Source organism: Helianthus annuus, chromosome 15, assembly GCF_002127325.2.
Source record: "Helianthus annuus cultivar XRQ/B chromosome 15, HanXRQr2.0-SUNRISE, whole genome shotgun sequence".
NCBI classification, from domain to species: domain Eukaryota; kingdom Viridiplantae; phylum Streptophyta; class Magnoliopsida; order Asterales; family Asteraceae; genus Helianthus; species Helianthus annuus.
The window spans coordinates 50,888,113-50,911,138 of NC_035447.2; the positions used below are offsets into that span (position 1 = coordinate 50,888,113).

A 23,026-nucleotide genomic window follows, 5' to 3' on the forward strand; every position below is an offset into this window, starting at 1 on the left:
ATCAAGCTACTCAAAATGTCTTTCCGATGAAAAGACAAACTTGCTACAACTGTGGCATTGCGGGTCATATTGCTAGAAACTGCCCAAGGCGTCCCTACGTACCCTACTATATGCAAAATCAGAGGGTTACATCAAAGGATAACAATCATTCCAAGCCAATGAAGGTATCTTCACCTAAGGCAATGAAGAATGTGAATCCCAAGGTTAAACCTTCTGATGGGGATTGGAATGCTGCTAAAAACAAACGCAAGGCTGTTCAGGAACAAAAACGTGTTTCTAAAACTAACAAACCTGAAACAGCTAAAGTTGCTCAACCGAAGGCAACAAACGCGTTTGCTAGACCGAAACAGTTTTGGAAACCCAAAGCAGTAATGTCTCCAATCCTTGAAACAAAAGGGGACTTGTGTTTGAAAGAAGTGTCTTACTTTGATGCTTCAGGAAATCCCAGGACCACGATGGCCTGGGTACCCATGTCTTACTAATCTCCTCACTTTTCAGGAACAACTAAGGAGGAGCTGTTGACAATCTCTGGAATGTTGATAGCGGTTGTTCCAGAGATAAAAACGGGTAACATTTCACTGTTGCAAAAAGTTCAAATTTTTTTTACAGATGATGTGTTTCCTTTGGAGGAGATAAAAGAAGTAAGAAATGATCAGCAAAAGGTACCGTTTAAATTCAGTACTTTGATTTGAATATGATTAGTCTTCAATCTGATGATAGAACGGTTAAACAAAAATATTTTTTTCTCTCTTTTTCTTAGTTTATAACTTTGTATATAAAGTGTCCTTTCTCTAGTAAATGGTAAATTTGCGCAAAAATCCAAGATTTATGCACAAATTTAGGGGGGGAGAGAGACATATATAGAGTTTAGGGGGAGAAAACTCAGAAAAGAAAAATACAAAAAGAGTTTGCTGTATATATGTATTGCTTTAGGGGGAGAAAATGAGAAAAACACAAAAACATTAGAAAAATGAAAAAGCCAAAAAGAAAAATTGCATGATATGGGAAGTGAAATAAATGTTCGTGTTAAAGGGTTTGACTAACACATGTAAGGTGCCATAGCTGAAAAGACTAGGATCTACTGTGATATGTCGATAGGCTTGACGCTCAACATGATAAAAGATACTAAGTGATATAAACATAACGAACTATGTACCATGTGGGTAACATACCAACGGCGTATGATTTTATGGTCTTAAATCTTGCATTGATAGATAGCCAACATCTGAGGTTTCAGGTCTTTATATTGTTGAATCATCCAGGGATATCTTGGTTGTTCTTCTGTTCAGAACTAAATTAGTACATGACCCCAGGAAAGAAAGTCACTTGGAATTAGCTCATTTCTATTTGAATGTCTGTATGTTTTCCCGATACACACAATTTTGATCTGATTCTGAAATCTTCTCTGAAAAAAGTCGTGTACCTCCTCTGCTGCATCCAGATACATGCTGACCTGGAGGTGCTAGGCAACGTCAGCTTCTGCTGCATCCAGATACATGCTGACCTAGCTGTACGTTGTCGATCTGTAGATCAATTAACACCCGAAAGAGGCCCTCTAGTGCCCAAAAGAAACCCCAATAAACCTATATCAAATTGAGAAAAACTCATTTGATCTGTATATTATACCATCTCTACAAAAGATCTATTCTGTTCTCTTCTCAACCTACTCCCAGTTAAGATTTCAGAAATCTGGATTGGACTTGTGAAATATGTGGTAGGGAAGATACTTGCATGATAGAGTGTGCTGTTTATATTTCCGGGATTTGATTAGTATTTACTTGGGTGTTCATTGTTAAGAAATCAAAACATGATAAAACGGATTATATGCAGACTGCACAGTCAGGATATCTTAAAGGATGACATCAGTATACTCACCTGCTACGATGAATCGTTGTGCTTACCTTGATCGCAAAGGTATGCCTTGGAATGGGACACGCGGGTATAATAGTATAATATTACCTTAATCATATCACGAAGTTAAAAAATTGAAAGTTGAGCGTTAAAGTTTAAGTGGAAAAACATATTGGCAATCGCATAGACCAGTTTGATTAGGCTCGTACTGAAAAGTGTTCCTTAGTCTGCCTGTGAACGAATTTTGATCCCATTGCAATTGTAATTGTATGTTATGGTAGTTGTTTATATTTTGAGTTTTTATTTGTTTTAGTTCTTAAAAATTAAAAATTAAAAAAAATAAAAAAAAATAAAAAAATTTTCAAAAATCCAAAAATAGTGTGTTTATTTGTTTCTCTTAAAAATTAAAAAAATGTAACCGTTCTTGAAGATTTGACTGATCATCAAAAGTTGAAAGAATTTAAATTGTGAAATTTCATGTACCTAGTGTTCATGTGGTACTCTCCCTGTTGCATAAGAAATGTTTGCTTATGAGTTTGTGAGCATGTGCAGAACTTGATTTCAATCAAGAACAGGGGTTGATGAAGATTGAGATGTTGTTAGTTGCTGAAGAAGCCTGAAGCAGCTCAACAACAAGATGTACCTGAGTCAAAAGAATCGGATACGAAACGCCGTATGACAATGAAAGTGCATTTGAAGAAGTACCATGAACCTGCTTGAAAGACAAAGATTGAAGAAGAAAAGAGCTGCTGAGAATCCTCCTCTCACATTCTTTTTGACAAGATTTTCAAGCAAACGCTGATCGTGATCCTGATATGAAGCTAACCACAAAATCTGAAGAAAGAGACCCAGTGCTGAGAGTTCAGAAGTCAAGAACTTCCACAACATCTGCAGCTTAGAGACAACCATAGATTTCGTTGAAGACGTTGCTAAATTCAAGTCATGAAGACAATTTGATGGCATCAGTCTAGGGGGAGATTGTTAGGCCCTAAAGTGTAAGACTGACGCATCAAATTAATCCAACGGGCTATGGTTACGAACTGGGCTTTACCGGGTTAGTTTATATTAGGTTTTGGACCTTTACAGGTCACTTGGGCCAAGCTTTAGGCCATGTGGGCCAAGCAGGCCCAAGGGGAGCCCATGTAGGGACTTGGGCTTAAGTTAGTATATAAACAAGTTTACAACTTGTTTTAGGGTTTGAACTTCATTGTTACAGAATTCCTAGAGAGAGCTAGAGGAAGGCGATTTGGTAGTGATCACTTGTACTAGACGGTTTTGCTTATTCAAGTAATAGAATCGTGTGCAAGTGGTTAAAGGTGATTCGTTGTGTTCTTCGTTTTTCATATTTTTCGATTTTCTTGAATAATCTTGTGATTGGATTCCGCACTTTCACAAGATTAGGTTTGATATCATTGAAAGATCCGTTTCACGGGACTTACAACTGATTTTGCTTAAGGAAACAGCATGCTCTTCTCTGTTTGTTTGGTTTGTTTAATTTTCTTTGTTATTTTTTTTACTTATAGTCAGGATTTTTTTAGGTTTAGTTGATAAAAATGCAGATAGAAACAAATTTCGGCGAGAGCTAGGGTTCCGGCGAAGTTAGTAGTTGTTGTCGTCCCCGATTTTGCTTAAGGAAACGATATGCTCTTCTCTGTTTGTTTGGTTCGTTTAAGTTTCTTTGTTAGTTTTTTACTTATAGTCAAGATTTTTCTACGTTAAGAGTATTTTTCAAGAGGGCTTTATCAGCAGCTATGTTTTAATTTCTATTTGTTGTAGTTTATGATTTATTTCATAGTTTCAGTTGTTTTATGTTGTCTTCTCAATGTTAGACTTCCTTCTTCTACGAGGATTGGAGTATAAGCTACGGCAAAAGCAACCACCATTCAGTACGCAGGTGTGACTTCTTATATCATTTTCCTTTTTGCGATAGTAAACGGTAATATCATCAGTATTATTATTAGGGCTTCATAAGAGTTTATCAGTAGGCTCATTATTATGGCTTCTTTTGAGCGGTCTCAGACTTATCACGAACTTCTCAGTTGTCTCACTATCAATGGTTTGTCGCGTTCAAAATTGTGCTCGATGTAGCAGTGGTCTCTCATTTTACCTTAATTTTTTATGTGAAATGGAACCGACTATAGATGAAAGGTTATTTCAACAGTTGTTGCCAAAAAGTTGCTGGAATGTATTAAAATGGCAAAATTGCCCTGAACATAAGAAATCATGTCTTTTTGGTTGTATTACATTAGTTCGATGTATGGGTTTTTGTATGTCTGCATAATAGGATTTTAATGTTAAAAGGTCTTTCTATGTTAGTTGCATTGTATGTGTATATGGTGTTTTATGTGTACTATGATAGAAGTGTTCGTTAAATGGCTTCATTATTATTTTTTGCTGAGTTTCTGCACTGGTAGTAGTTATTAGGTGTTTATATTTAGCTTTTCGATAAAGGTCGTGCTTTAAATGTGAGTCGCTTTAGTAACACCTTAATAACACCTCTTATTAAGTCTTGGCAAGAAATCGAAGTTTTATAACGAACGAAGTGAATCACCTTAATAACACCTCTTACAACAACTTGGCATGAAATCTTGGTCTGAGGTATATCACATATTTATGGGGATCATGTAAACAAGCCATTTATGTAAGTCTGTGCTTAAAATCAACAACCTTTTCTTTTTATTTTCATAACTTTTTGTGTTATTTTGTTGACATATGTGAAGATGGAGTCTTTGCCTTTCAGGTGTGCATCTACATCACAAGTTAGTCAACTATATATACTCATAATTCATGACTGGCAATTTCAACGGTCCTTTGAATGGTTAGAAGACATAAATTAATTGAAAATGGTCTTTATGTGCAGGTTTTGCTTGCTTGTGTAACCAAACCATGTTATGAAAGAACGAAAGTAGATAGAGAAATGGATGCAAAGGATGCACATACCGTTCTACTGGAACGCATCATTAACAATATGGTAATTTTAACGGTCCTTAAGTTTATCATCTTTTAGTTTTCTTTTCTATATGTGCGGTTCATCAATTTAGCTAAGCATCCATAACTAAAAATAAGGCTTTTGGCTTATGTGCAAGCTAAAATCGTCATCAATAGATGTAAATTGTTGCAAACAACATATACATCTTTTAAAAGTTTTTTTTTTTTTTACTATTTTAGATAGTTTATTGTTGAATTTGTGAGAGAAACTTACTTGGTTTATGTTGAAGCAAAGATGTGAATCAGAATAGACATGTAGTGCATTTATTGCAAATCCTGATATGCGAGTTAGAGAGGCAGGTAGAGATTACTGGTGTTCAAGTAAAAAACGTTTCTTTTGATGTGCATGACAAAATTGGGGCTCAACTGTTGAAGCTTTTTAATCTAATTATATTATGATTATCTAGACACTTTTATCATCCAGTCATATTTTAATATAACAAATTCTCATACAATGTTTTCAAGATTAGCCTATAGGTAAACCTGATAGTTACAAACTGTGGACAGAAATACAATCATTTTGAAATTTCTTGGGCAGGTTATGGAACACTTCTACATCTGATGCATCTTGATTTGTTAAGAAGTCATATGGTACTTTTTATCATTTGGTTCTCAATTTCATTTTTTATTATTAATGTGGAAATTAAATGAAGTACAGTAGTATATTATGCGTTTCTATTTAAAAGATCCAAACCCTCTCACTTATTTAAAATCAACAACTTTTTCTTTTTATTTTCGTAACTTTTTGTGTTATTTTGTTGACATAGGTGAAGATGGAGTCTTTGCCTTTCAGGTGTGCATCTACATCACAAGTTAGTCAACTATATATACTCATAATTCATGACTGGCAATTTCAACGGTCCTTTGAATGGTGAGAAGACATAAATTAATTGAAAATGGTCTTTATGTGCATGTTTTGCTTGCTTATGTAACCAAACCATGTTTATCATCTTTTAGTTTTAGTTTTCTTTTCAGGCAAAGAATGAACCGATTCTAAGCAGCTTCTTATATGCTAGCATACTGTCACATGATTGTTTAGAGCGAGCATTAGGATTTATTATTGCTAACCGCCTCCAAAATAATACTTTGTTAGAAACCCAATTGATGGATATATTTTGTGATGTATTGGTTCAAAACCGACACATCAAATGAGCATTACGCATGGATCTACAGGTGATACCATCAGCATGTATTCAATGTCCTCTGTCTTTTTATATGACTTACCGATATTTTTTGTTTGGTTTTGTCGTTACTTTACAAAGGAACTTATTTTATTTTTCAATTAACATCTTTCCACAGGCATTTAAAGAAAGAGATCCTTCATGCTTGTATTATTGCTCCGCTCTTTTATACCTAAAGGTATTTTCATTATAATTGAACTTTGTATTGTTTATTTAATTTTTGTGAAAATTGTTACCATTTTTGTTTTTCTTCACCCTTAACTTCCGGAACCTTTTTTTTTTTTTTGATGTGAAGTGATAAATTAAATGGCATTTATTGAATTGTAGGGTTACCATTCTTTACAAACGCATTGAGTAGCACGTCTTCTGTATACGCCGAGGTATGCTTCTTTTTCTTGCGTCGTTGTGGCAGGTTTAAGTATTTGTAATCTTGGTTTACGTTTGCAAGGGTTTCACGGAATTCGGACTCTGTTGACTTTGAGAGTTGACTTTCACTGCGATTTAACTGAATTCATATACAATTCACTTAGCGGTTTGTTATGTCGAGACTATAAACTGTTTTTTTTTCGTATTTAAATAAGACGGAAAATTGATTTTTTTAAGTGGTTGAATAATGTTTGCTTGCTCTTGCACAGGAATCGAGTAAACCCGTGGCTGTTGGCTTTGGCAATTCAAAACCTGAGCATGTGAAACAGGCAAGTCTCTGTTATTGACCTGACATAAAGCTTAAAAAATATAGTTGACCCGACATGAAGTTTAAAAAATGTCGTCTATATTTACTCGAACGTCTTAAATACCCTTTAATCGAGTAAACCTGATTATGTTGCGGGGTGACGTACGGGTAGTAAATTCTAACACGGCACGAAAATAATTAGGTGATAGGTTGTCGTGTCCGAAACGTTTATATACGTTTTTTTTTTCAGGTTGACTAATTTAATTAACATAGTTGTGTTTAGGTTGACGTGTTTAACCCGTTTAATTAAACAAGTATAGCTATCAACATGCCAAACATGTTTTTTTTCTGTCAAATATCTACTAATTAACATTTTTTTGTCTTTATTGTACTTCATTTGCAGTTCAAGCTATTAAACAAGCTTGCATTCGCTAGAGCGTCAGGTCAAACTGGCGGTAGCAAAGTTTTGACTGATTTGGTAGATGAATTGCAGGAACCAGGTGTTGCTGTTGAGCTTTAATAAATTCAGAATTATTCAACCAAGCCTTGAATCAATTTCATTGAAAACTGGCGGTGGTATGTATTCCCAAGCAGCTAACAGGGAAGGATCAGATGACAACTACCTATATTATCCTCATCCAAATATGTCCCAAGGAAAGAGGAGTTTATCCGTTTCCGTCACCACTGGGCTAAAGGTGAACCGGTAATTGTAAAAGACGTCTTAGAGCAGACAAGTGGTTTAAGCTGGGAGCCAATGCTAATGTGGTGTGCATTATGTGAACATGTGGATCCTAATGTCAGTTCAAAGATGTCACAAGTCAAGACTATTGATTGCTTGGCTGGTTGTGAGGTAATTCTACTACTTATTATGCATACGTATGGTTGTTTCTTGCATAACTAACGACTGACTAAGTGTAGTTATTATGTAGGTGGAAATCAGCACTTGGGAATTTTTCAAGGGTTACACAGAAGGAAGGAAATATCTGAATTCATGGCCACGTCATTGTTACGAGTTCATCAGTGCATTGCCTTTTCAAGAGTACAACGATCCAAGGAAGGGTTTTCTCAATTTTGTTGTCAAGTTACCACCTGGTGTTTTAAAACCCGATCTTGGGCCCAAGACGTATATTGCATACGGAATTCCCCGAGAACTTGGGAGAGGGGATTCCATCACCAAACTTCATTGTGATGTGTCAGATGTTGTATTATTTCGCTCCAAACTATTTATTCATTCATGCATACATATACATAGCATAAGATACTAAGATCATCATAGTCATGTATGATATAAGTTTGATGTGTAATGATTCAGGTGAATATATTGACACACACAGCGGAAGTATCAAATAGTGAGGAGTAGCAACTAGCAATTAAGAAGTTAAAGAGAAGACACAGGAGCCGGGATGAAAGAGAAAAAAACTGATGGTCTTTTTCGTTTTGGTGATAAATTTGGTGGTTATAAAGAGGAATCGAATTCAAATGAGAGAGGAGATACATGTGGTGCTCTTTGGGATATATTTAGAAGGGAAGATGTTAAGATTTTAGAGGAGTATCTATTGAAGCACTCTAGAGAATTTCGACACACATATTGTTGTCCTATTAATAAGGTATTTCTTATGATTTGCTCTTGATTTGTTGGTTTTTGATTTAAAGATTTTGTCTAATTGTTGAGGGTTGATGTATATAGGTTTATAACCCTATTCACGATCAAGCATATTACTTGACATTGGAGCATAACCAGGAAGCTAAAAGAGGAGTATGGTTAGTATCTGCTTACTTATGTGTGCCTATAAACTGTTACAGATATGAGATACTTGTGACCCTTTTAGGTGTTGAACCATGGACTTTTGAACAACATTTGGGAGAAGTCGTTTTCATTCCTGCTGGATGTCCACATCAAGTGCAAAATCTTAAGGTAACTTCCATTTTAATTATTTAACCATGACTTATTATTAACATACATCAACACACACATATGTTGGTTTAACAAACCCCTAACCAAATTAACTAATGAAACTGAACCAATACAAGTGTACCAAAAACCGGTGGGCCAGTTTAATGATTTTCGAGTTCACATTCGCCTACAAGATAGAAGTGAAGAGTGGATGGAAATAGTTTTGCAAAAGTTTAAGTTTTTAGGTGGTTATTGCGTTTGGTTTTGGTGGGTTTTGAAAACTAGGGTTTTTGAGTGAATCCATTGTTTAGAGAAGCTTATGTTGTCGCGTAGATCTATCTACTTCTTAATATGGGTGGCAAGGTAGGCAAGTTGGGTGGGTTTGGGTAATGAGTGAAGATGCGTTTGGGTTAGGATGAGTTTGGGTCAGAATGGGTATCTTAAAAAAAAGGTTAGGATGGGTAAGGTCAAGATGAGTTTGGGTTAGGATGGGTTGGGTTAGGATGAGATGATAAAAAAATAAGTAAAAATAATTAATAATAAAAAATGCAAAAAAAAACTAAAAAAATAAAATTAAAAACTAAAAAGAAGAAAAAAAATATAAATATAAAATATAAAAAACAAAAAAAACTGTCATGAACGATCTAATCTATCTTATTTATCATGCAATTTTCATTTATTAATATATATGTTTATTTATTTGTTTAGATAAAAAGATTCACAACCCGTGAGTATTACATTTTATACATGGTACATGCTTTATGTCTTCTTTTTCTTTGAATTCGAGGACCAACTGAAGTTTTATAAGCAAGCGAGAGGCTCTGTGAAGTGGAGAAAGGTTGTCTACTCCATTATTCTAACGGTCGTGTGGTGCATTTGGCGAAGTCAAAACAATATTATCTTCAACCGTAAACAACCTAAGGTGGAGAGTTTAAAGTAGGAAATTATAGTTTTGGCGTACCTATGGGTTAAACATCGGTCAAAATCCGTTGGTTTATCGTGGGAAAACTGGTGAAATTTCGTCTTAATTTTTTTGGGTCTATGATGTAGTTTGTTGTCTGGTTTTTTTTGGATGTAGATTAGCATAATACTAATATGTTTTTAATAAAATTTGATTTGTTGGCTGTTTAAAAAAGAAAATATATCTCAATTATCTTCTTTTAATGTGTTTAAAAGTTTTGTTGTGGAAAGTTTTTGTTATACAACGCATATTCTACACTTTATTCGGTTAATTGCTTGAATTAGATAACCACTTTATGTTAGGTTATGCAGGTGCTAAAGTGACCAAGAAGTGGATTTTAGGGGGCATAAAGGAATTGGAGTCGAAAAGTGGAAGAAGTGAAGTTTGGATGAAGAACAAGGAAGAAAGTAAAGCTCAGGGCCGTAAGCTACGGTTCCTGGCCGTAGCTTACGGCCTCCCTCTCATGTAAAAAGTGACTGCCGTAAGACAGGAACACATGGCCGTAAAAGAATAATGATCACCGTAAGCTACGGCGGCTGGTCGTACCTTACGGTGCTGTGTTGACTGTTTCTGTTCACTGACCGCCGTAAGCTACGGCAAGCGGCGTAGCTTACGGCGACGATTGATCCAAACTTGTAACATCCGCATTTAAGGGGCTTTTGATGGAACATTATGGCTCTTAATCATATGTTTTCGGTTTCTACTTGGAGGGAACGAGTTGGAGAGTATATGAGGAGCATTTGGGAGTGAAGAAACATATCTTTGAACTATCTTTTCACTAAATCTTTATCTAGTTTTTGTTGGCAAACAATATTTTCTACTTCTTGCATTATGTTAGTTAAAGCCATGAGTGGCTAGATACTTGGATGATTATCTTGTGTTGAAGGTTTGTGGTAGACTTTTGTGTTTTTATTTATATTTCTAGAATAACAATTCCTTTTCATTTGAATTGATTGTTATGGTGTATAATTGGTTGTTAGTAACTTGTTGATTCTTATGTTGAACTAATTAGAAACCATACGTTCTTGGTGCCGTTGGCAATCGAGATATCATGGGTATAGTTAGGTTTGGGTAAGGGTTGATTGATCATCGGGTGACAACCTCACGTTCTCGGAATCTGAGTACTTAGTCCCCTTTCATCACTGCAATTGGTTATACATGAACTATGTCTATGTAGTTCTTTCTAGTTGAATGTTAACACAAAAGTCGAAACAAACCGGAAACTCAAGATAGTCATTTGTTTCTAAAATTGTTTACAAACAAAATTTTCATTTTGCAAATTAATTAGCATTCTTAGTTTTAAAAATCAACCAATCAAAACCCTCTTGAATTTATTTTCTTGCAATTAGCCTAATCTAGTTAATTTAGATAAACCTTCAAATAGCACATTTTCCACAAACTCCATGTGTTCGATACCCACTTGCCACTATCTACATAGTTGTTATTGGGATTAAATTTGCGTGACCACGACATCAGGTCAAATTTTGGCGCCGTTGCCGGGGAGTAGTGCGCAACGTGTGTTATTTTTGTTCTTGCTTTGAGTTTGTTATTTTTCTGGTTTACGCGAGGTGTGTTTAGTGTGCAGGTATCTACAGGTGCATGCGTACTAGAAGCTCTCACAAGCTTTCACCACTAGTGTTTGATCCGGAAATCGAGCGAACTTTGCGAGCAAATAGAATTTTGCTAAGGGAAAATACAATCAGTAGTTCACCAACAACACCAATTACACCGATTACACCACTTCGATACATGGATCCACCACCACCACCACCCACTACGGGTGAATCCACTTCATCATTTATACCAACATCCACTCAACCTTCACCAAATACCACCATTCCACCAAATACTACCGAACCCATTATACTTCAAAATGTCACATCAACCAACACCACACAGCCCATTACTACACAAGAAGAACCAACCGTCACATTTAACCCTTCCACTACTATACCACCATTATCCCATTTTTTTCCCGGGTGCGGGTCCGTCATATTCAAGCCATACCATAGACCAATTTCGTCCATTGTCCATGCTACACCATTTCGACCGTCAAATCAGTCGGGTTTCCAATACTCGACTCTTCCATTTGGGCAATCGTCGGGAATTCAAGGAGATGGGTATGATGAAGGTTATGAGGAGTTTGAAGGTTTTGATGAAGACGGGTACGCTTATGGGGGTGATGGAGAGCAAGGGGAGTACAGTTATATGCAAGGCCAAGTACAAGTGATTCCAAATGTTGGTGGGGTGCAACAACAACAACTCATACCTCAACATATTCGGCCAAGGCCACAAGGGCCGCAATTGCAACGTCCGATACCTTTGCAGCAAATTCGACCACAAAACGTGCAACCACATTTCCAAAGGCCAATTCAACACCCACCGGTGCCACAACAACAATTTCAACAACCAAATGCACCACAAGGGCCTATACAAAGACCAATGGGTCAAGTTCGTCCAAGGGGTCGATTTGGTGTGCCAAGGAGGCATCTTAGGGAAAATGCGAGGGGTATTGAAGCGCATTTTAGACCGGTGATCACTCACAATCCTTCACCGGTGGTCATCCCTCATAATAACCAAGGAAGAACATTTGAAGTGAGGACCAACTCTTTGCAAAGTTTACCAAAATACAAAGGGTTGGAAACGGAGGAGCCTTATTTCCATTTAGAGGCTTATGAGTCGATTTGCAACACCCTTGGGAGTCAAGGTTTTTCGGCCGATGACGTGAAGTTGGTCTTATTTCAATTCTCCTTGGAAGATAAGGCAAAGAAGTGGTTCTACACTTTGCCTTCGGCATCTATTTATACTTGGGGGGAGATGCAACAAACATTTTTAGACGAATTTTATACCGCCCAAAAGACCAATGATGCGAGAAAAGGGTTGAGAAGCTTTCAACAACAACAAGGAGAAATGTTCCATGAAGCCTTCGAGCGCTTAAACATGATGATTAAAAATTGTCCACACCATGGGATTGAGCTTTGGGAGTTAATGAACGCCTTTCATGAAGGGTTGTGTGCCGAAGATGCACGAGATTTGATGTCCATTACAAATGGGACATTTGGCACAAACTATAAGCATGAGGATTGGGAATTTTTGGAACAAATGGCGATCACCTCAAAGAGAAAGGCTCAAGCTTCAAGGAGAGCACGACCAGCTATTACCCGAACACAAGTGCATGCGGTTGATGATGGTAACACACAAACTTCTAACCAAATTTATGATGTTTGTGCATTGTGTAATGAAATAGGTCATGCGGCGGAAAATTGCCAAGGAATGGTGGAAGGGCAATTTGAAGAAGTTCATGCCGTTCAAGGTCAAGGAGGGGGTGCTAGAAATTTCAATATGAATTCTAACACTTATCACCCCGGGTTGAGAAACCACCCTAATTTTCGTTATGGGAACCCTTCGAATCAATCAAACCCGAATTTCCAAGGTAGCCAAGGAAATTATGGTTCGCGCCAACCTTATAATAATCAAAGTGGATATCGAGGTGGGAACAACCAAGGATACCAAAGGCAATACCAAGCGGGTCAAGAACAAGGGGGGTTTTCGGGTGGTAATGAAATGATGGAAATGTTGAAGAGCATGCAAGCGGAAATGCAAAAGAGGAACCAAATGGATGATGCTCGCATACAAAAGGATGAGGCTCGAGACAAAGCAATCCAAACTTTGACCACTCAAATGGGTCAACTTGCCACCGAAGTGTCCGAATTGAAGAAGAGTAAAGGTCAATTACCAAGCGACACTAAGGTAAATCCATCCCATGGTACTTCAAGAGGTAACAATGTTAATATCCATCATGTAAGTGTTTTGAGAAGTGGGAAAGAGTACAAAATCAATCCTTCACCGAATTTGGTTGATGGGGTGGTTGAGGATATAACGGGTCAAGATAGTGAGGAAGAAAATGAACCACCCATTGTTTCTTCTAAAAAACCCAATTTTGAAAAACCCGAAGTTATTAAAGAAAAAGAAAAACTAAATGAGGGTGAGGGGTCTAGTGAAGTGCCGTTTCCTTCGGCTTTATTAGATTCGGGTAGAAAAAATTTTATTTCAAAACGGGGTACTCAAAAAGAGGAAATGTGGGAGGTTTTCAAACAGGTTAAAATTAATCTTCCTTTACTTGAAGCTATTAAACAGGTGCCCGCTTATGCCAAGTTTCTAAAAGAATTGTGTACTCAAAAGAGGCAACAAAAAGTGCCTAAATTGGTAGACTTGACGGAGCGGGTAAGTGCGGTATTGAAAGGAGACCTTCCTCCTAAGTTACAAGATCCGGGAATGCCTCTAATAAACATTCAAGTTGGAACTTTTCAAACCACAAGGGCGTTATTGGATCTTGGAGCCGGAGTAAGTATCCTACCGGGGGGGTTATATGACCAATACGATTTTGGTCCATTGAAGCGAGTTGAGACAACGGTGGTATTAGCCGACTTGTCTCATAAACTTCCCCGGGGTATCGTACGGGATGTTATAGTTAAAGTTGATGAATTCTATTATCCCGTTGATTTCCTTGTGCTAGATTACTCATCCGCGGACCCAATTCAACAACAAAATGTTATTTTGGGTCGGCCATTTTTGAACACCGCACATGCTATTATTGATTGTCGTTATGGCACGGTTGACATGACATTCGGTAATAGAAAAATGAGGTTAAATGTTTTTACTAACGGTACTAAGGTGTATGGTGATGAGTGTTTCTTAGCAGATTTTATAGATGGTTACGACCCGAAGGAGTTCGAAGAAGAAATTTTGGGCTCTTGTATTTGTGACATGTCTTTGCAGGTTCACACATGTGAGTTGGAAGTAGAAGAGAAAGAGCAAGAAGCTCTCGCGGTGAAGGAAGGAAGTCCACCATGGACCTACCAAACGGATACATTACCGGTGGAAATTGATTCGGGCACAAAGCCTTCTTTGGAAAGTCTACCAAGTGTGGAGTTGAAGGAGCTACCAAAGCACCTAAAGTATGCATTTTTGGGGGAGAATGACACCTTACCGGTGATCATTGCCTCCAACTTGGAGGTAGCTCAAGAGGAAGAATTGATGCGGGTATTGAAGGCTCACAAGGCGGCAATTGGGTGGACGATAGCCGATTTAAAAGGTATTAGTCCATCCATTGTGATGCACAAAATTATCACAAGTGAGGATGCGAAGCCAATTCGTGAAACCCAAAGAAGGTTAAATCCGAACTTGAGAGAAGTGGTGAAGAAAGAAGTTATCAAGTGGTTGGATGCGGGGATCATTTATCCCATTTCGGATAGTGCGTGGGTAAGTCCAACTCAGGTAGTGCCTAAAAAATCCGGCATCCAAGTAGTGAAAGATGAACAAGGTGAGCAAATCGCCACCCGCCCGGTAACCGGGTGGCGAGTGTGTATGAATTATCGAAAACTAAACGCGGCTACCTCAAAAGACCATTTCCCGTTACCCTTCATTGACCAAATAATTGAGAAACTTTCCAATCAAAAATATTATTGTTTTTTGGATGGGTACTCGGGATATAACAAAATTGCTATTCACCCGGACGACCAACACAAAACCACGTTTACATGTCCATATGGTACATTTGCTTTTCGGCAAATGCCATATGGACTATGTAACGCCCCCGCCACGTTCCAAAGATGTATGATGAGTATATTTTCGGACATGGTCGGGGAATCTCTTGAAGTGTTTATGGATGATTTTTCCATTTTTGGTCCAAGTTTTGACTCTTGTCTTAATGAAATAGAAAAAGTTTTAAAAAGGTGTGTTGAGACAAACTTGGTACTAAGTTGGGAAAAGAGCCATTTTATGGTTCAAGAGGGTATTGTGTTGGGGCATGTCATTTCGGACCGGGGAATGGAGGTAGACAAAGCAAAGATTCGGGTAATTTCATCTTTACCCCCACCAAAAAATGTTAAGGGGGTGAGATCTTTTTTGGGACATGCGGGGTTTTATCGAAGGTTTATTAAAGGCTTTAGTGTAATTACAAAACCTTTATGTAACTTGTTATTAAAAGATGTTCCCTTTGATTTTACTGACGAATGTTTGCAAGCGTTTCATGTTTTGAAGGAACAGTTGGTGAAGGCTCCTATCTTGCAACCACCGGATTGGTCAAAGCCGTTCGAGATTATGTGTGGTGCTAGTGACACGACCATTGGAGCGGTCTCGGGTCAAAGGATCGATAAGAAGCCGGTGGTGATATACTATGCAAGCAAAACTTTGTCCGAGGCGCAACTCAACTACACCACAACCGAGAAAGAATTATTAGCGGTGGTGTATGCCTTGGACAAGTTTAGATCTTATATTTGGGGAAGTAAGGTGATAGTGTATTCGGATCATAGTGCGGTCCGATATTTGATGGAAAAGAAGGATGCGAAGCCTCGGTTGATTCGTTGGGTGCTTTTGCTACAAGAATTCGATCTTGAGATTCGGGACAAAAAGGGATGTGAAAATGTTGGTACGGATCATTTGTCCCGAATCCCGTTGGAAGGTGTTGATGACCCAAGTGAAATCAATGAACGGTTCCCCGATGAACACTTGTTGGCCGTCTCTACTTATGTTCCACCTTGGTATGCTCATTACGTCAACTATTTGGCTAAGGGTGCAATCCCAAATCATTGGACTAAGAAGAGAAGACAACAGTTTCTTAGTCAAGTGAAGCAATACATATGGGATGAACCCGACTTGTTCAAAATCGGGGCCGATCAAGTGATACGAAGATGTGTTCCCGAAACGGAAGTTTTAGAGATCTTGATCCATGCTCATTCATCGGCATGTGGAGGGCATTTTAGTGGGAACAAGACGGGTTATCGGGTGTTATCTGGTGGGTTTTATTGGCCCACGATTTTCAAGGATTCTTGTGAGTATGCTCGGAATTGCATCAATTGTCAAAGAATGGGAAGCATTTCGAAACGTGATGAAATGCCGTTACAACCAATTCTGGTAGTAGAAGTATTTGATGTTTGGGGAATAGACTTCATGGGTCCTTTTCCAAACTCAAATGGGTTTTTATATATATTGGTTGCGGTTGATTACGTGTCGAAATGGATTGAAGCTATTGCCACAAGGACCAATGATCACTCCGTCGTATGTAAGTTTGTGCAATCTAATATTTTTGCTCGTTTTGGTGTGCCTAGGGTGATAATAAGTGATGGCGGTTCGCATTTCAAAAATTTCAATTTCGGAAAGTTGCTTAAGAGATACAATGTGAACCACCGCGTTGCTACACCGTACCACCCGCAAACGAGTGGTCAAGTCGAAGTTTCCAACCGGCAAATTAAAGAAATTTTAATGAAGACGGTGAGAACGGATCGAAAAGATTGGTCAAGCAAGCTTGACGATGCATTGTGGGCTTATCGAACGGCTTACAAAACTCCACTTGATACCACTCCTTATCGGATGGTTTATGGGAAAGGATGTCATTTGCCTATGGAGTTGGCACATCGGGCGTATTGGGCAATTAAAACGGTGAACGCAAACTATGATGAAGCGGGTCGGGCAAGGAAGCTTCAATTGAACGAAATCGAAGAAATAAGGGATCAAGCCTATGAATGTGCATCCGCATATAAAGACAAACTGAAAAAAGTTCATGACGCGAAGATAAAGAAAAAGAACTTTGAAGTGGGTCAAAAGGTGTGGTTGTACAATTCAAGGTTGAAAATGTTTGCGGGGAAACTAAAAAGCAAGTGGATGGGTCCTTACGTTGTTCGAAGAGTGGGAAGGTTCGGTGATATTGATATTCAAGACAAACAAACAAACAAGCAACAAACGGTGAACGGGCATCGGCTCAAACCGTACTTGGAAGGTAATGATATCAACAATCTCGAGCTAGACAAAGTGGGTTACATTTTACGCCCAGTGGATGACGAGGAAACGTGAAAGAGGCCCAGGTTTGGTATTTGTAAATATTTAGTTTAGTTTAGTGCGTTTTGAATAAGTCCCGTTTAAACCGGTGCTCGAAACAAGTATGGGGAAATTTTTACTGATTTCCCGAACATAGTGTTGAGGACAACACGGGTTTTTAACGGGGGGTAGGGTAATATTTTATGTTTTTCGATAAGTTATAAAAACACATAAAAAATATAAATTATAAAAGCTATAAAAAAAGAAGGAGTTTTGAAGCAAGTCCTGACGGCCCCCCTTTTGCCCAGTGCTCGCCGTAAGCTACGGTGGGGGGCGTAGCTTACGGCGGTCATGAAAATTTTTGAACCCTACGCCGCTATGCTCCTGTCTTACGGTGCATAATTTTTACCCAGTTGTCACCGTAAGCTACGGCGATGAGCCGTAGCATACGGCACCGAGCAAATCTTGGGGCCCCTTTCTGGTCGGCGATATATATAAAAAAAAACAATAAAATCCGAAAATTATTAATAATAATAATAACTATTCCAATAAAAACAAATATCACAATAACCTCAACCACACATCTTCATCTTTAATCCCCAACCACAACTCTTCTTCTTCTCCACTTCTTCTTCTTCACCTAAGAACCCTAACCTCCATCACTTCATATTTTGCTCAAATCTAGTCCGATTTTAGTGATTCTTGAGTCCATTTTGGGTGAAATTTCACAAGGAATCTAGATTTACACTTGTATCTTGAAGATTCCTTTGTTTTGGGTTCGGATTTGAGCATAAGGGTGCCGAAATTTTGGGGCTTTTTGTGGGTTTTTGTGTGAACTTCAAGTTTTTGTGATTCTTATCTTCCAGAACACCAAGGTATGCAATTTCTTTTCATTCTTTGAAGTACATTGAGGTTTGTAAGTTTTCATTATGTTTTTGCTTACACACTTGCTTGTATAAGATAGATGATAGAACTTTGTGAACCATTGAGTGTTATGGGTATGAATGTGTTTGATGTCTAATGAAAATTTTTAGAAAAGTTCTGATTTTAGGGGACATCATGCCAAAAATTAGTTTGAAAGAATGGAATTCTTGGTTTTTGCACATCTATACCCATAACATGAAGCAAGTGTGGGGAAATTTGACGGAAACATTAACTTGATTTGTTTATGTGGTTTTTGAATATGTATAGGCATGGCGTCTAAGAAAGGGAAAGGAGTTGCAAGTTCGTCTCAAGGGGATGCGGCACAACAAAAAAGGAGGAAATTGACCCGGGTTGGTGACCCGGATTCGGAGGAGGATGCACCTCCAAGGGGGTCCAAAGCCGGATTGGACATCCGGTTCATTGTTAGACCAACCTGCGGAATGGAGAGAGGATCTATTCCATGAGCAAATGAACAAGCTAAAACAGAGAGGTGAAGCGTTTATTTGTGAAAAGGAGATTCGGCATGTTGATTTCGGACCATTCGGGATCACAGACAAGTTTAATGCATTGGGTTGGGGGGCGGCTATGAAATGCTATGATGGTGAGGTGAAGAAGATGTATGACAAGCAGATTCAAGAGTGGGTGGCATCACTTGAATGTCTCCCATTCAAGTCTCTAAGCAAGATGCGGCTAGTAGGATGGTGTAATGGGGTGAAAGTAGAAATGTCGTATGATTCTTTGCGCAAGATAGCAAGGTTTGATGATGGGCCAGCCAATGAATACATTTATCCAAGCCTTAAAGATCTTTACCATGAGCCCGCCAAGCATCCACAATGGCAAAATATGCTTGACTACCTTTTCCTTCCGGGTACAACACATGGGAAGTTATTTAGAAGAAATTTGAGGATGGAAGCGAAGTTGTTGTTGACATTTTGCATGTATAATGTTGTTCCAAGGAGGGGTGACAAGATGGAGGTGCGTTTCCAAGAAGTGCCAATCTTATACATGATGATGCATGGGTCACCTAAGGTTCCTTTCCGGTTCTTAGTATTGAACAACATTTGGTTGAGCAAGAATAGTGGGGAAAAGAAGATTATACCTCATTGCCGGTTGATTACGGCATTGCTTAAAAAATACGGGGCAATTAAAGGAGATGAAAAAGGTTCTTACAAGAGGTTTAGACCGTTCGACCTTAAAAAATCTTGGTTCAGATTGGGTTTACACGGAATCGGAGAGGTATCATAGGTTGAAAACAAATGGGAGACGTTGGAGGGCGTTAAAAGTGGATGCAAGACCGTTACGACCAGGTGAGGCCGATGAGCCTGAGTCAACAGATGATGAAGTGAGTGGAGATGATGATTATCGTGAAGACACATTTATGGTAGATGCTCAAGTAGGGGGTGCCGGTCAGGCGGGGGTTCAAGGAGCTGGCGTACAATCAGGTTACGTGGGGAGTGCATTTGATTATGCACATCAGCCTTATGATCCATACTGGGCCCACTCGGGGGATATGGGTCAAATCATTGAGCAAAGGCGGCCACCCACTTTCGGTGATTGGAGTGAACCAAACCAAATGCTCTTTGATCAACAAACATTCATGGGTGCTAGTGTGCAAAGGGCTATCAAAAGAAGTTATGGTAGAAATGAGCAATGGAATCGTGCTCATAGATATGCCCATGAAGAAGAAAAAAACAACCGTTATTTGGATGATCGTCAGAGACGCATGCATGACCAATGGCATGCGGGGCAGCCGGTTGTAGGAGATCCGCCCATTGTGGACTACACCACATTGCCACCATACGATGGTAGTGTGTCATACCCCACCCCGCCATTGCACCATTCTCAGTGGGTGGATCCGCATGCTATGAGTTACCAACAGGCGAATCCAAGTAGTGATCAAGGAAGCAGTAGTAGCGGTGGAGCATTTGGCTTTGGTGAGTGGACGGATATGATGACATCCATTTTCGGGCCTCCACAGCCGAAGTACTACTAGCCAGGTTGTATTTTGCTCCTTTGTACATTTTTGTATATTTGTGTATGTGGTATGTTTATGTTACGGTTGGGAGGTTGGGTGGTGTTTGTGTTAATATGTTCTTGGGGTGTGAGAGTTGGTGGTGTCTTTTATAATATCTAAAAAAAAAAAAAATTGGGGTTTGAGAATATAAGCAATTGGGGATGTTTTTGGTTAAGGAATCTTTCCCTCAAAACCATACATTGGGACAATGTATCCCAAGTGTGGGGATGGGGGAAATTTTTGAGAAATTCAAAAATTTTTGCAAATCCAAGTGAAAAGTGTAAAAATTTGAAAACTTGATATTGTACCATTTGACACACCGACACCCGTTCTTAGCTTTTTCTTGGTGAGAATTGAACCACATATGAGAGTTAATCCTTTGCTTGAGTGGCGGTGTGTGTAGTGTGTAAATAGAACTTGTGTGTGAATGCTTGTTAAATCCTAGAGTTGGCATGCTTTTGAAGATGATAGGGGACTTTTAGGGAGCCTCGTCTAGATGTGTGAGAGTGCGGGAATTGGTGGGTTGGACCTCATACTTTACATATATGATCTTGGTATTGTGAGGGGTGGGGGTTTGGTCTTTAGAAAGCTATGTTTGATCCTTAAGCCATTCGATTGAAGCCCAAAGCCTACTTCCCATATAAATTATACCCTATTGAGATGACCCGGTTTAGGAATTTAGTTTGTGATTGTGATGTCCTTGTATATATGAGTCTTATGTGAAAAAAAAAGGAGAAGAGAAAAATATAAGAAAAATACAAAAAGAAGTCATTAGTTGCAAGAGTAGTTTAGAAGTTTATGATGTTTTGTACATAGTCGTTTGCTTTGTTTAGTAGTGGAAATAAAACCGGGTCAAATCAATTAGCCTTCTAATATGTATTCCACCATTTCCTACCTTTGCACCTAGCCCCGTTGCAACCCGTAAGTTCCCTTGATTCATAAGCATGTTAAATATTTGTTAGGAGGAAACTTGATTCTCATACAAGCTTATTGTCGCACACACACACATATTCGCATTGAGTGGTTTAGCATAACTTGCTAATTTTTCTTGTAACTGAGAGTTTTTTTTTTGTGAGGGGTGTGTTTTGTGGTATGATAAAAAGTTAGTAAAAGGACGGCACTTTAGCTTGGTTCGCACGATTGGTCGCTTATAGTTAAAAACAGTTTTTGAAGTGGTTGCTTGGGACAAGCAACGGGTAAGTGTGGGGATGTGACGGGTGGTCCGTAGGACAACCCTTAAAAGGTTTAATACAACGCATATTCTACACTTTATTCGGTTAATTGCTTGAATTAGATAACCACTTTGTGTTAGGTTATGCAGGTGCTAAAGTGACCAAGAAGTGGATTTTAGGGGGCATAAAGGAATTGGAGTCGAAAAGTGGAAGAAGTGAAGTTTGGATGAAGAACAAGGAAGAAAGTAAAGCTCAGGGCCGTAAGCTACGGTTCCTGGCCGTAGCTTACGGCCTCCCTCTCATGTAAAAAGTGACTGCCGTAAGACAGGAACACATGGCCGTAAAAGAATAATGATCACCGTAAGCTACGGCGGCTGGCCGTACCTTACAGTGTTGTGTTGACTGTTTCTGTTCGCTGACCGCCGTAAGCTACGGCAAGCGGCGTAGCTTACGGCGACGATTGATCCAAACTTGTAACATCCGCATTTAAGGGGCTTTTGATGGAACATTATGGCTCTTAATCATATGTTTTCGGTTTCTACTTGGAGGGAACGAGTTGGAGAGTATATGAGGAGCATTTGGGAGTGAAGAAACATATCTTTGAACTATCTTTTCACTAAATCTTTATCTAGTTTTTGTTGGCAAACAATATTTTCTACTTCTTGCATTATGTTAGTTAAAGCCATGAGTGGCTAGATACTTGGATGATTATCTTGTGTTGAAGGTTTGTGGTAGACTTTTGTGTTTTTATTTATATTTCTAGAATAACAATTCCTTTTCATTTGAATTGATTGTTATGGTGTATAATTGGTTGTTAGTAACTTGTTGATTCTTATGTTGAACTAATTAGAAACCATACGTTCTTGGTGCCGTTGGCAATCGAGATATCATGGGTATAGTTAGGTTTGGGTAAGGGTTGATTGATCATCGGGTGACAACCTCACGTTCTCGGAATCTGAGTACTTAGTCCCCTTTCATCACTGCAATTGGTTATACATGAACTATGTCTATGTAGTTCTTTCTAGTTGAATGTTAACACAAAAGTCGAAACAAACCGGAAACTCAAGATAGTCATTTGTTTCTAAAATTGTTTACAAACTAAATTTTCATTTTGCAAATTAATTAGCATTCTTAGTTTTAAAAATCAACCAATCAAAACCACTCTTGAATTTATTTTCTTGCAATTAGCCTAATCTAGTTAATTTAGATAAACCTTCAAATAGCACATTTTCCACAAACTCCCTGTGTTCGATACCCACTTGCCACTATCTACATAGTTGTTATTGGGATTAAATTTGCGTGACCACGACATCACGTCAGTTTTTACTTAGGTCATGTGTGGCTTCATGTACAATTGTGTTAAATACTCGGTTTAGGTAGCATTGGGTCAGGTTTGGTAATCGGGTTTCGGTTAAAAAAAGGTAAAAACCTAAGTGCCTTTATTTCTTTGGGATTATGGTAAAAAAAAGTGGTTTGGCTCAACGCATTTCTTCATAAGTGCTTTGGCTTAACCGGTACCGTATTGCATAACATAGGGGTGCACATGTAAAGAA

At 38.5% G+C, this 23,026-nt stretch overlaps 2 long non-coding RNA genes across 6 annotated transcripts; both read left to right on the forward strand.

Annotated features, from left to right (window-relative positions):
* The first annotated feature begins 3,677 nt into the window (after positions 1-3,677).
* On the forward strand, positions 3,678-6,720 carry LOC118487596. 5 transcript variants are annotated; one of them, XR_004882007.1, is made up of 9 exons: positions 3,678-3,745; positions 4,572-4,610; positions 4,712-4,822; positions 5,378-5,430; positions 5,607-6,037; positions 6,139-6,198; positions 6,348-6,400; positions 6,469-6,552; positions 6,656-6,720. It is a non-coding gene; the product is annotated as an uncharacterized LOC118487596 (long non-coding RNA). The 5 variants fall into 5 exon arrangements; XR_004882006.1 differs by having other exon boundaries at positions 5,607-6,028; XR_004882009.1 differs by having other exon boundaries at positions 5,607-5,710; positions 5,797-6,198.
* A 379-nt stretch (positions 6,721-7,099) lies between these two features.
* On the forward strand, positions 7,100-8,640 carry LOC110911595. The gene is made up of 5 exons (XR_002577172.2): positions 7,100-7,543; positions 7,623-7,895; positions 8,006-8,300; positions 8,381-8,454; positions 8,523-8,640. It is a non-coding gene; the product is annotated as an uncharacterized LOC110911595 (long non-coding RNA).
* Positions 8,641-23,026: the final 14,386 nt, after the last annotated feature.